Source organism: Pecten maximus, chromosome 4 (assembly GCF_902652985.1).
Source record: "Pecten maximus chromosome 4, xPecMax1.1, whole genome shotgun sequence".
Taxonomy (NCBI): Eukaryota; Metazoa; Mollusca; class Bivalvia; order Pectinida; family Pectinidae; genus Pecten; species Pecten maximus.
In genome coordinates, this window is record NC_047018.1 from 24,314,836 (window position 1) to 24,327,043 (window position 12,208).

The following is a 12,208-nucleotide window of genomic DNA, read 5'->3' on the forward strand; positions in this document are numbered from 1 at the left end:
CCCGATCTGCACCCCCTCTCTCCACCTCGTAGGTAGTATTCTCATTGTTTGGTGTTTTTTTTATTACACCAACAGCCTCCTACTCCGAATCAATTCATCGCACCCGCAACTATTTTGTACCCAGTTTTTGCGATACATTTCTACTGTATTATAATCATTGTACCTTGGCCATGTACCGCCTTATACGCTAACCCTTATACACCCTGGTAGACTAACTAACCCCCCCCCCCTACCAGTGTCCATGTAGCTTACTCCTTATACCCCCTGGTAGACTACATTTACCCCTACACCCTAATTTAACCTCATGTGCCCATGCCATCTGCATGTCATCTACCAAACTTAAATCTTCTCAAATATGTTGTTGACTAGGTTAGACGAGAGAACCAGACTCAGTCCTTCGTGAGGCTATGGTCATTAAATATCGTACAACATTTTGTTCAAGGTCAAGATGTCAGACAGTCTGTGTTGTGTTCCACTTAGTGAGTATTGATGTCAGACGAAGGCCGTCCTACTACAGATACCGGAACAGACATGTCGAAATAACAAAATAAGTAAGTGAAATAGATCCCTATAAAAACGCGATGATACAAGCACAACAGCGGTTTGTTAGCGAATTTGGCGAGTTATCATTAGTAGCACATACCAGTTTCTGATAAAAGGATCCAATCTTCATTTGATTTGAAGGAATAACCTCTTCAGTCAAAATATCTCTTTCTGTGTGAAAGATAAACATATATCGTTTTCATGTTTTCGTTGCCTCGTGTAGTTTCGTTATTTCGTTCTATCGATAAGAGAAGACAATGTTTATATACGAAAAGTCACATATCGACGAACATAGCAGAGAGTTAATTGAATATGATATTTAAAAAATACTGTTCATCAGTTATCTCCCCTTCAATGATTGTCTACCAAATACTGACCTTCAGTTATCTCCCCTTCAATGTTTGTCTACCAAATACTGTCCATCAGTTATCTCCCCTTCAATGTTTGTCTACATAATACTGTCCATCAATTATCTCCCCTTCAATGTTTGTCTACCAAATACTGTCCATCAATTATCTCCCCTTCAATGTTTGTCTACACAATACTGTCCATCAGTTATCTCCCCTTCAATGATTGTCTACATAAAACTGTCCATCAGTTATCTCCCCTTCAATGTTTGTCTACCAAATACTGTCCATCAATTATCTCCCCTTCAATGTTTGTCTACCAAATACTGTCCATCAATTATCTCCCCTTCAATGATTGTCTACATAAAACTGTCCATCAGTTATCTCCCCTTCAATGTTTGTCTACCAAATACTGTCCATCAATTATCTCCCCTTCAATGTTTGTCTACACAATACTGTCCATCAATTATCTCCCCTTCAATGTTTGTCTACATAATACTGTCCATCAATTATCTCCCCTTCAATGTTTGTCTACATAATACTGTCCATCAGTTATCTCCGCTTCAATGTTTGTCTACCAAATACTGTCCATCAATTATCTCCCCTTCAATGTTTGTCTACCAAATACTGTCCATCAGTTATCTCCCCTACAATGTTTGTCTACCAAATACTGTCCATCAGTTATCTCCCCTACAATGTTAAGTCTATCAAAGATTGTTCATCAGTTAATTCCCCTACAATGTTTGTCTGCCAAAGACTGTCCATCAGTTATCTCCCCTACAATGTTAAGTCTATCAAAGATTGTTCATCAGTTAATTCCCCTTCAATGACTGTCTACCAAATACTGACCATCAGTTATTTTCCCTTCAATGTTTGTCTACATAATACTGTCCATCAATTATCTCCCCTTCAATGTTTGTCTACCAAATACTGTCCATCAATTATCTCCCCTTCAATGTTTGTCTACATAATACTGTCCATCAGTTATCTTCCCTTCAATGTTTGTCTACATAATACTGTCCATCAATTATCTCCCCTTCAATGTTTGTCTACCAAATACTGTCCATCAATTATCTCCCCTTCAATGTTTGTCTACACAATACTGTCCATCAATTATCTCCCCTTCAATGATTGTCTACATAAAACTGTCCATCAGTTATCTCCCCTTCAATGTTTGTCTACCAAATACTGTCCATCAATTATCTCCCCTTCAATGTTTGTCTACACAATACTGTCCATCAATTATCTTCCCTTCAATGTTTGTCTACCAAACACTGTTCATCAGTTAATTCCCCACAATGTTTGTCTGCCAAATACTGTCCATCAGTTATCTCCCCTTCAATGATTGACTACCAAATACTGTCCATCAATTATCTCCCCTTCAATGATTGTCTACCAAATACTGTCCATCAGTTATCTCCCCTTCAATGTTTGTCTACCAAATACTGTCCATCAATTATCTCCCCTTCAATGATTGTCTACATAATACTGTCCATCAGTTATCTCCCCTTCATTGTTTGTCTACATAATACTGTCCATCAATTATCTCCCCTTCAATGTTTGTCTACATAATACTGTCCATCAATTATCTCCCCTTCAATGTTTGTCTACATAATACTGTCCATCAATTATCTCCCCTTCAATGTTTGTCTACCAAATACTGTCCATCAGTTATCTCCCCTTCAATGATTGTCTACCAAATACTGTCCATCAGTTATCTCCCCTTCAATGTTAGTCTACCAAATACTGTCCATCAATTATCTCCCCTTCAATGTTTAGTCTACCAATGACATGCCTTTTGTATTTTTTCATGTGAACTGTATGTATCGTATTGACGCTTTTGCAAGGTCCCATTATTTTAAACTTTTTGAAATGCACTTTTTCTTTTATCTTGCCGTGTATTATTTTTCGTAAAACGAAATTTAACGCAAAATGATGTAAACACTTTGTATTGGCGTGGTGTGGCTATAACGCATTGAGATTTATGTACAGTTGATCGCCCCAATCATAATCGATCGTCCTAATATAGGGCGGTACTCGGAGGAGTTATCAGGCAGGAAGGGATGCCCGCGAGAGGAATTTAGATTTTCTTTTAAATTTAAAGGCACCACATGTGTCAAATTGGATGTGACACAATTTTAATTATGCAATTTTATAGCAACACACGGGCTATGCATTAAACCTGGTTTCATCGATTGGAAACGTTAGTTTTATAGCTTGAATTTGTCTGATTAACGTTAGTAAAGTGTAATCAAGAGAGATCGAGGGAGAGGGAAGCCGTCAAATAGCATTGTCGGTGGCTATAATCAGTGGACAACATAAGAGGGGAAGTGGGGGGGGGGGGGGGGGGGACAATAAGATAGGACTGTTTTATTTGTTTATATGTTCTTTGAATTGTTTTACTTTAAAAAAAAAATACACAGCGGATGTTTCGGAATTCCATATAACACTGCATGTCCAGACACCGGCAGTAATCCTTCTAGTAGTGCCGTATAATACGAAGAAAGACAACTCTTGTTGTCTTAGTCAATCTGCGTGAAGGAAGGTTGAGAAGGTGAAGTTCGGTTAAATGTAACCAAGACAAAATTTGAATGACTTATGGTCATTTTTTAGATCAAGGTAATTCTACGAAACATTCCGTTCAGAGTTGTTCTGCTCATGATAGAATATATACAGGTGTCGAGAACGGAAAGGGGGGGGGGGGGGGGGGATCGGGAGGATGGAATATATACAGGTGTCGAGAACGGAAAGGGGGGGGGGGGGGGGATCGGGAGGATGGAATATATACAGGTGTCGAGAACGGAAAGGGGGGGGGGGGGGATCGGGAGGATGGAATATATACAGGTGTCGAGAACGGAAAGGGGGGGATCGGGAGGATGGAATATATATACAGGTGTCGAGAACGGAGAGGGGGTGTAGGGGGATCGGGGATGGAATATATACAGGTGTCGAGAACGGAAAGGGGGGGGGGGATCGGGGATGGAATATATATACAGGTGTCGAGAACGGAGAGGGGGTGTAAGGGGGTCGGGGGATGGAATATATATACAGGTGTCGAGAACGGAGAGGGGGTGTAGGGGGATCGGGGATGGAATATATACAGGTGTCGAGAACGGAAAGGGGGGGGGGGGATCGGGGATGGAATATATATACAGGTGTCGAGAACGGAGAGGGGGTGTAAGGGGGTCGGGGGATGGCATATATACAGGTGTCGAGAACGGAAAGGGGGTGTAGGGGGATCGGGGATGGAATATATACAGGTGTCGAGAACGGAAAGGGGGGGGGGGATCGGGATGAGCGAATATATATACATGTGTCGAGAACGGAAAGGGGGGGTCGGGAGTATGGAATATATACAGGTGTCGAGAACGGAGGGGGGGGGTGTAGGGAGATCGGGAGTATGGAATATATACAGGTGTCGAGAACGGAGGGGGTGTAGGGGGTCGGGAGTATGGAATATATACAGGTGTCGAGAACGGATAGGGGGTGTAGGGGGTCGGGAGTATGGAATATATACAGGTGTCGAGAACGGATGGGGGGGGGGGGGGGGATCGGGAGGATGGAATATATACAGGTGTCGAGAACGGAGAGGGGGTATAGAGGGGTCGGGGGATGGAATATATACGGGAATATATACAAGGAGTATAACAACATGAAAACAGTGGTAGGATGATAAGAGGATGGAGAGAAGGTATGAGAGAGACAGAGACAGAGAGAAGGGGATTGATATATTCTATATGTGGATAAGGGGATAAGGATCACCCCTTTCGATGTAGACAACAGAAGTAAACACGTCTCTAAACCTCTCTGTTTTATATCTTTCTTAGTGAAGACATACACAGACAAGGCGACGAATGGCAACAGCGGCCATGATAATTGAACCAGAAAGAGGATGAGAAAGAAGAAATTATATGATACCAACTAGCCTATACTTAGATAAAATTCTTATAGATACAGTTTATGATAAATAATTATAATGATCTGTGTAAAACGTAAACTCCAATGACCCGTGTGACACATCACCGTTATGGTCCGCGTAACATGTCACAGTTAATTAATGGCCTATAATACACGTAATAGTTACTGGTCCCTGTAACACGTCACAGTTAATGGCCTATATAACACGTCAGAGTTAATTGTCTGTGTAACACGTCACAGTTAATGGTCCGTGTAAAACGTCACAGTTACTGGTGCGTGTTACACGTCACAGTTAATGGCCTATATAATACGTCATAGTTAATTGTCTGTGTAACACGTCACAGTTAATGGTCCGTGTAATACGTCACAGTTAATGATCCTTGTAACACGGCACAGTTAATGACCTATTTGCTCCGCATTTTCCCATTGACACAATGCTAAGAGGCAGTTGCCACCATACGCCTATAACACCCAGTGCCTCAGGTTAGAACACCCAGTGGGTCATGTGACATTAAAAAAAGGCGGGATTTTTTTTTTTGGTTGTAGGTTCAGTTTTTTTTCAAAGTTGACGGAAATGGTAAGAAAAATGTAAATATAAGTATTGAACAATGGTTTTAATGTTGTTATAGTGGATATGGCAGCAAGATGTATGGTGGGCAAATGTAGTATGGACGGGTTTCCCTGCCATTTGCCAACCATACATCTTGCTGCCATATCGACAATAACAACATTAAAACGTCAGTTAATGGTCGTTTAACACGTCAGTTAATGGTCCGTGTAACACGTCAGTTAATGGTCCGTGTAACACGTCAGTTAATGGTCCGTTTAACACGTCAGTTAATGCTCCGTGTAACACGCACCAGTTGATGGTCCGTGTAACACGTCAGTTAATGGTCCGTGTAACACGTCAGTTAATGGTCCGTGTAACATGTCAGTTAATGGTCCGTGTAACACGTCAGTTAATGGTCCGTGTAACACGTCAGTTAATGGTCCGTGTAACACGTCAGTTAATGGTCCGTGTAACACGTCAGTTAATGGTCCGTTAACACGTCAGTAAATGGTCCGTGTAACACGTCAGTTAATGGTCCGTTTAACACGTCAGTTAATGGTCCGTGTAACACGTCAGTTAATGGTCCGTGTAACACGTCAGTAAATGGTCCGTGTAACACGTCAGTTAATGGTCCGTGTAACACGTCAGTTAATGGTCCGTGTAACACGTCAGTTAATGGTCCGTGTAACACGTCAGTTAATGGTCCGTGTAAAACGTCAGTAAATGGTCCGTGTAACACGTCAGTTAATGGTCCGTGTAACACGTCAGTTAATGGTCCGTGTAACACGTCAGTTAATGGTCCGTGTAACACGTCAGTTGATGGTCCGTTTAACACGTCAGTTAATGGTCCGTGTAACACGTCAGTTAATGGTCCGTTTAACACGTCAGTTAATGGTTCGTGTAACACGTCAGTTAATGGTCCGTGTAACACGTCAGTTAATGGTCCGTGTAACACGTCAGTTAATGGTCCGTGTAACACCTCAGTTAATGGTCCGTGTAACACGCCCCAGTTGATGGTCCGTGTAACACGTCAGTTAATGGTCCGTGTAACACGTCAGTAAATGGTCCGTGTAACACGTCAGTTAATGGTCCGTGCAACACGTCAGTTAATGGTCCGTGTAACACGTCAGTTAATGGTCCGTTTAACACGTCAGTTAATGGTCCGTGTAACACGTCAGTTAATGGTCCGTGTAACACGTCAGTTAATGGTCCGTGTAACCCGTCAGTTAATCGTCCGTGTAACACGTCAGTTAATGGTCCGTGTAACACGTCAGTTAATGGTCCGTGTAACATTTCAGTTAATGGTCCGTGTAACACGTCAGTTGATGGTCCGTGTAACACGTCAGTTAATGGTCCGTGTAACACGTCAGTTAATGGTCCGTGTAACACGCCAGTTAATGGTCCGTTTAACACGTCAGTTAATGGTCCGTTAACACGTCAGTTAATGGTCCGTGTAACACGTCAGTTAATGGTCCGTGTAACACGTCAGTTAATGGTCCGTGTAACACGTCAGTGAATGGTCCGTCCCGTGCAACACGTCAGTTAATGGTCCGTTTAACACGTTAGTTAATGGTTCGTGTAACACGTTAGTTAATGGTCCGTGTAACACGTCAGTAAATGGTCCGTGTAACACGTCAGTTAATGGTCCGTTTAACACGTCAGTTAATGGTCCGTTTAACACGTCAGTTAATGGTCCGTGTAACACGTCAGTTAATGGTCCGTGTAACACGTCAGTTAATGGTCCGTGTAACACGTCAGTTAATGGTCCGTGTAACCCGTCAGTTAATGGTCCGTTTAACACGTCAGTTAATGATCCGTGTAACACGCCAGTTAATGGTCCGTGTAACACGTCAGTTAATGGTCCGTGTAACACGTCAGTTAATGGTCCGTGTAACACGTCAGTTAATGGTCCGTGTAACACGTCAGTTAATGGTCCGTGTTACACGTCAGTTAATGGTCCGTTTAACACGTAAGTTAATGGTCCATGTAACACGTCAGTGAATGGTCCGTGTAACACGTCAGTTAATGGTCCGTGTAACACGTCAGTTAATGGTCCGTGTTACACGTCAGTTAATGGTCCGTTTAACACGTCAGTTAATGGTCCGTGTAACACGTCAGTTAATGGTCCGTGTAACACGTCAGTTAATGGTCCGTGTAACACGTCAGTTAATGGTCCGTGTAACACGTTAGTTAATGGTCCATGTAACACGCCCCAGTTGATGGTCCGTGTAACACGTCAGTTAACGCTCCGTTTAACACGTCAGTTAATGGTCCGTGTAACACGTCATAGATACTGCTGTGACGCTTTAGCATTCCAAACCGACCGATAATGTAATGAAATACTAAAACTAATTTAGCTAGTATGTTCAAATTTATTCAATTATTGATTTGAAAACAGATAACAAAAAAGATTTGTCAAATTTAGCAAAGTTTCTCAGTTTAAGTAACAAAAAGCGAATAGTTAATTAATGCTATGCAACAGCGATAGACAAATATGATATGTGGTCATAGATTAATGTGAGATTGGTTAATATGATGTGAAAATAATAGTTTGATGAGCAGATGAATGGAATGGGAAAAAATACATAATGTAATGTGCGAATGATAGATAAATGTAATGTGAATAATAAATCGCTGTAATGTGAGAATGATAGAATGTTAGATAAATGTTTTGAGAATATTGTATCATTATATATATACTGTGATAATGATAAATAAATGTATATATAAATAAATCCCTAGAGTAACATTTGAATGTGATGTGAGAATAATAGATGTAATATATATAATAGATGTAATATATATATAATAGATGTAATTGTAGGTAATTCTAATGTGAAATCTCTCTCTACACTATATATGTTGTGAGTGTTGTGTCTGTATATAGTTTGTGTCTTTTTCGTTTGTACTGTATAGATATATGCACTGTACTGATGGACCAAATGGTTTAAAGTAATAAAGAACATGAACATGAACATGACCTTGTCCGCATACAGCTGTATCTGAAAAAAGGAAAATATGTGTTTCAATAAAAATGATATATGGTACCTAGGTTAGAAATGAAATGTTTGACTGTTTACCGACGCTAAACAAAACAGCTCCAGTATAGCGGTCGCCTACGGTTCAAGGCCAAAGCCGTTAAAACGACCAAGAATCTTGACTGAAACAGTAAATACGATTTATTAGGTATATAATCCATATTCTGTTCAAAAAGAAACATATTTACAAATGATATATTGTAACATAAGCTGTCTGAAGTGGATTTTGCGGACAATTGAGATGACGGTACCTGGAGTTGGTTTGTCCAGACACAGCACCATTAAACCGAGGCGGCCATCTTACCGGGCGGGGAGATTATCCCACCAGGCTAGATTTCCCGCCGGGAATGACCTTGGAGCCGATAACGTACGGATAGGATTTCCGGCAAACACTGTGTTATTTATGGCTTTCGTTCTATTTTTCAGATATCATGAAATTAAATGTGTCTATCAACTGTGTAAAGGAGATTCGTGTTAATGTAAACCATGAGATGTGAAATGGAATGGAAATCGACGCCTCTCCCTCCAGACACAACACGACCCCAGCACACCAGTAGGTTATGCTGTGTGTCCACATTACGTCTGACAATCTCGTTATACCGCCATTATTTTACTGTAGAAATGGCAACGATTTTATTATTTATGTGGTATTTTTAGACACATTTTTAAGGCCCACCCAGGGTGCTTAGAATGATAGAATTATATTGTGTAAAAAAATCGAATGTAATAGAATATTTGATAAATTATCAAAGAAGCAATGAAAATCAACTTCATTGGTTTCGCTCTCTTCGGCCAAATGCTCTCCTGACGTTACTTTACGGATAGTCAACAAATAATTGTTTATATGCATGAAAGTCAAAAAGCATCGGCTATAGTCATTATGTATAGACTCCAATAAGAATTATCTGCCCTTTCCGTGAAGGCGTAAAATTGTATCTAACCCCCATTGCATTATTCGTAGGAGGCGACGAAGATTGGGATCTTATACTTAATGTTTTCTTGAACACTGCCTCCTTTTTGCCTTTAGTTGATCATGAGCGTTCGCCTTTGTAAGGAATACTTTTGGGTTCTGTCCCCTGGTCAAGACATATTTAGCATCTCGCAAACATGAGAGACCGTCCTTAAATGGCCATGGATGTTGATAGGATTAACGTTAAACAATACATTTGGAAGTGGGACGAGGCTGGTTCGCCTGTTTTGTTTGTTTGTTTTGTTTTTTATCACCGAGTGTTGGCGGTACCGCTGGGAGATCGCCGGTCATTCATTTTTAGTTAACCTTATAATCTAACAAAAACTTAAGGAAGTTCCGTAGTTTGTCAAGGTGTCCTAAACATTTTCGCACAACTGGTAGATCAGAGCTTACAGCCTGTGATAATGTGATAAAATGATAGGTCTTGGGAAGTATACTTCAGTGAGACAGCACTATAAAGTCAGCTCCTCGCTATCACAAAGAGATAAACACGGACATATTTATTCTCGTTACACTATGGCCCACATTGTCGGACAACACGCTATTTAAAGTAACAAGAAGTAGACTATGTATTATAAAAATAAACAAATGGACAATGCCTACTATTGACATCAATCTGAGGTACGCCGCCCCTATACCCGACAGAGCGGGGTGCTAACTCATTATTCCCCCAGTACTAACATCTTGACCTACGGTAAGCTTCCTATAAAATATTGACACTCTCGCCACGAACAATCTCCACAGGTTCAGTGACGTCACGTTTGCGGTACACCTGGTAGGGGTGAAAACCTACACATACAATTCCTGTTTGGACTATGTACTTGTCTGTGTTGACGTGTTGTAATACAATATTTGTGTCCGTTTGTTCGTCAGTTCCCTGTCTTGTTTAGTGTCAATACCTGATGTAGAAGCCCCGGTGCTATGTTTACTGTTCACGGAGGTTCGGTGTGATCCCTATCAACATATAATATCCCATTTATTTACATATTAAATCTTACAACTGTTTGCTTGATTATTTCTTTGGCACGTTTTTGAATTCCACGTGTTGAAATACAAAGTGTATACAGAAATGTATCAAATGTCTTGTAATGAACCCAAAGTGAAATTCAATTAAGATATTAAAAGAGATCCTTCCGAAAGCTTCCGAAAGCGGTGTTTATGACAGTGTTAAGTTGTTATTTGATGGAGGGTGTATCGAGTTACCTATAGCACAATGACAGGTACCCCCTGTAGCGCGCGATAACGGAGAAGGGGCCTCGAGTTTGTCATTTACAGAAGATCTGCACCGATTAAATGAGTTACCTGTAAACTCCAGGTAGACAGACCACGGTAAAACCGGCAGTGGGTTAGGTGTTTAATGGATTCTTATGTTATTTGATGTGGAAATGACTTGGCGGGGTTCGTCATGTACACCAATTAACTATAGTAACTATCTGTATAGGTAACTGGTTGTTGTTTAAGTCATGTTATATAGACAAGTTCAACCTCTTAATCACATTATTTTATCACAATTGCTTTGTATCATATACATCAGCGCCCTGGCAGAAGGAAACGAAGGGCAGTCACTCTTAACTTAAACACGTGATATTTCTCTTGTTTTACTATGGTGTTAATTCATACTCAGTATGGTTAACATCGATTAATCAGCTAAGTCTCATAAATACATTGCTAAAGTGAGGCGAGGGTAGCTGTTGATAAGACTTTTACCAGGGCCCTGATAAAACCAAATAAACATTAGAAAGTGAGAGTAAGAGAAGGTATAGTTCAGAAACATGAAAACGAGAGTAAGGTAGCATACATCCTTAAGTAAGATCATACATGAAGCTGTATCAAGAGTACGATCAGACACATAGACACCCGTGGTTCCGCGTGTCTATAAGCATAAGGGGTTAAAGTTTGTTCTCCTTTAATTAAAACACTGACAAATCGGATTAAATGAAGAAATTTTAAACTAATTGATTGCATCCATCAGGTAGAAACTGACGATTTTTGGACAAACCATCAACATTTAACTTACTAATTGTGGTTTATTCGATTATAAGCTAGTCCGATACCTGTAATTAATAGTATTACTGTGACGGTGATGTAATAGTATTACTGTGACGGTGATGTAATAGTATTACTGTGACGGCGATGTAATAGTATTACTGTGACGGTGATGTAATAGTATTATTGTAGCGGTGATGTAATAGTATTACTGTGACGGCGATGTAATAGTATTACTGTGGCGGTGATGTAATAGTATTACTGTGACGGCGATGTAATAGTATTACTGTGGCGGTGATGTAATAGTATTACTGTGACAGTGATGTAATAGTATTACTGTGACGGTGATGTAATAGTATTACTGTGGCGGTGATGTAATAGTATTACTGTGACGGTGATGTTATAGTATTAATGTGTGACGGTGATGTAATAGTATTAATGTGTGACGGTGATGTAATAGTATTACTGTGACGGTGATGTAATAGTATTAATGTGTGACGGTGATGTAATAGTATTAATGTGTGACGGTGATGTAATAGTATTACTGTGACGGTGATGTAATAGTATTACTGTGACGGGGATGTAATAGTATTACTATGACGGTGATGTAATAGTATTACTGTGGCGGTGATGTAATAGTATTACTGTGACGTGATGTAATAGTATTACTGTGACGTGATGTAATAGTATTACTGTAGCGATGATGTAAAGTTTACTTATCTTGTTGTACTCAGTTTACATCTGGTTTTATTTGGATATCTAATTGAAATGTTATCAACATATCCGCCTATAAAACGTCGAGGTGGTATATTTTTAAAGTAAACAGACTTAAACAGACACTTCTTATCTTGATTAA